The sequence below is a fragment of the Salmo salar genome, chromosome ssa10, assembly GCF_905237065.1.
Source record: "Salmo salar chromosome ssa10, Ssal_v3.1, whole genome shotgun sequence".
Lineage (NCBI taxonomy): Eukaryota > Metazoa > Chordata > Actinopteri > Salmoniformes > Salmonidae > Salmo > Salmo salar.
The window spans coordinates 13,941,614-13,944,113 of NC_059451.1; the positions used below are offsets into that span (position 1 = coordinate 13,941,614).

Genomic DNA, 2,500 nt, shown 5'->3' on the forward strand with positions numbered 1-2,500 from the left:
GAGAGACACGCGAGAGAGAGAGAGAGAGAGAGACACACAGCGATGGTTTAAGACAGACAGAGACACAGAGAGAAGCTCATATTTGCCTATCACCGTTTTACATATATATTTATATCGTTTCAAGATATATATTTCCACAACACTGCGCCTATATATATATTCACACGCCCATATATATTATTTCATCACCGTTTCAAGACATATTATTCACCACTGCCCGCATATTATTCACATCACCACCGCCCGTTATTATTTATTATTTCGCATCGCCCGGGCTACATATTCGGCATCACCACCGTTCGTTATTATTATTCCGCATCACCATCGTTCGGTTATTATTATTATTCGCGCATTCATCACCGTTCAGTTACATATTCTGGCATCAACACCGCTCTGGTTATTATTATTCCGGCAGCATCACCGTTCTACATATATTCTGCACCATCGTTTTTAATATATATTTCGCACGTCGTCGTTTCGTTATATATATCTTAATGCTTACATATTATATTTCAGCATCACCGTTTCGGCATATATATATTTCATCACCATTGCTCAAGTATATATATTCTGGCATCACCGTTTATATATATTCGCATCACCATTGTCGCGATATAGTTTGGCATCACCGTTTTATATATTTCGCGACAGCCATTGCTCTGGCATATATATTCCGGCATCACTGCTCGGTTATTATTCACATCAAAACGTCTTTAAGTTATTATTATATATATATATTCGGCACGCCCGCTATTTATTATTATTCACACCGCCCGCCATATACGATATGTTATTCAAGATCACCAATGTTCGTTATTATACATATATATATTCACATCACCGTTCGCTATTATTATTATTACATATTCACATCAACGTTTCGCTATTATTATTACATATATTTCACATCAATTAATGTTTATGAGAGAGAGCCTATGCAACAACAGCCTAAGAGAGAGAGAGAGAGAGAGAGCCTATCAATGTTTGAGAGAGTATAGTTTGCACACTACTAAAATGCTGGATATATTCTGCAGACAATGTTTCAGAGAGCCTATCAACACGTTTGGCATATATATTTCCACATCAATGTTTAACATATATATATATATATATTTATCAACGTTTATATATATATATATATTCGCACATCACTGCCTTCATACATATATATGCTCGCAGCATCACCACTGTTTTACACATATATATATATTCTTACATCACCGTTTTCACATATATATATTTCATCACCACGCTCAAGACATATATACATTATCTACATCGTCGTTCTTGGCATATATGTATATGGCTATTCTGCTATCAATGCTCATATACATATATATATATTTCCGCATCACGTTTATTATATATATATTCATCGTTCTGCTTATATATATATTCCGGCATCATCGTTTCGTTATTATTACATATATATATTCACATCATCACCGTTTATTATTATTACATATACATATCTACATCAATGTCTGCTATTATTATTATTATTATACATATTATTATTCATCGCCTGTTATTACATACAATATATTCAAGATCACCACCGTCTGCTATTAATTAATTATTATTTGCCAATCGCCCGTTTACATATTTATTCGCATCACCGTAGTTCTGTTATATATATATATATATCGTCATCACGTTTCATATATATATATATATATATATATATATATCACATGTTTCAGCATATATATATATATTTCAACAATGTTTACATATATATATATAGTTTATATCATCACGTTTCAAGTATATATATATATATATATTCTGCATCACTGTTTCACATATATATATATATATATTTTATCACCAATGTTTCGTTATATATAGATATATACATATTCAAGCATCAACACCGCTCGTTATTATTGCTCTTATAATCGCTCACACATACACATATATATCTACACCGTTTCGTTATTCACATATATATACATATTTGTTGCATCATCACTGCCCTTAAGATATTATTATTATTATTATTCGCATCACCACGTTCACATATATATACATATATATTCCGGCATCACTGCTCACATATATATTCTGGCATCAACAACAGCCTACATATATATATATATTTGGCACAACGTTTCATATATATATATGTTTCACAACAACGTTTCACATATATATATATATTATCACATCCCCATATATATTCTCATCACCACCTACATATATATATATATATTCTCTTACGTATATATATATCCGCCATATATTATTCTATCACCAGTTCTACATATATACCCATGGCATAATCACCGTATATATAACCACACAGCTAGGGGAGAGCCAGATATATAGAGATATGCAGAAAGACGAAGAGAGAACCCGAGAGGACAGAGAGAGGAGAGAAGCCGAGAGAGAAGAAAGAGAGAGCCAGAAGAGAGAGAGAGAGAGAGAGAGGCCCAGCGAGGAGAGAGAGAGAGAAACACAGCGAGGGAGAGAGAGAGAAGAGACACACAGAGCAGAG

At 33.0% G+C, this 2,500-nt stretch overlaps 1 protein-coding gene across 2 annotated transcripts in view; it reads right to left on the reverse strand.

Moving 5' to 3' along the window:
* Positions 1-2,500, reverse strand: part of LOC106613557 (PATJ crumbs cell polarity complex component) — a 154,591-nt gene that overhangs the window by 70,147 nt on the left and 81,944 nt on the right. The gene's annotated exons all lie outside the window — the stretch shown is intronic.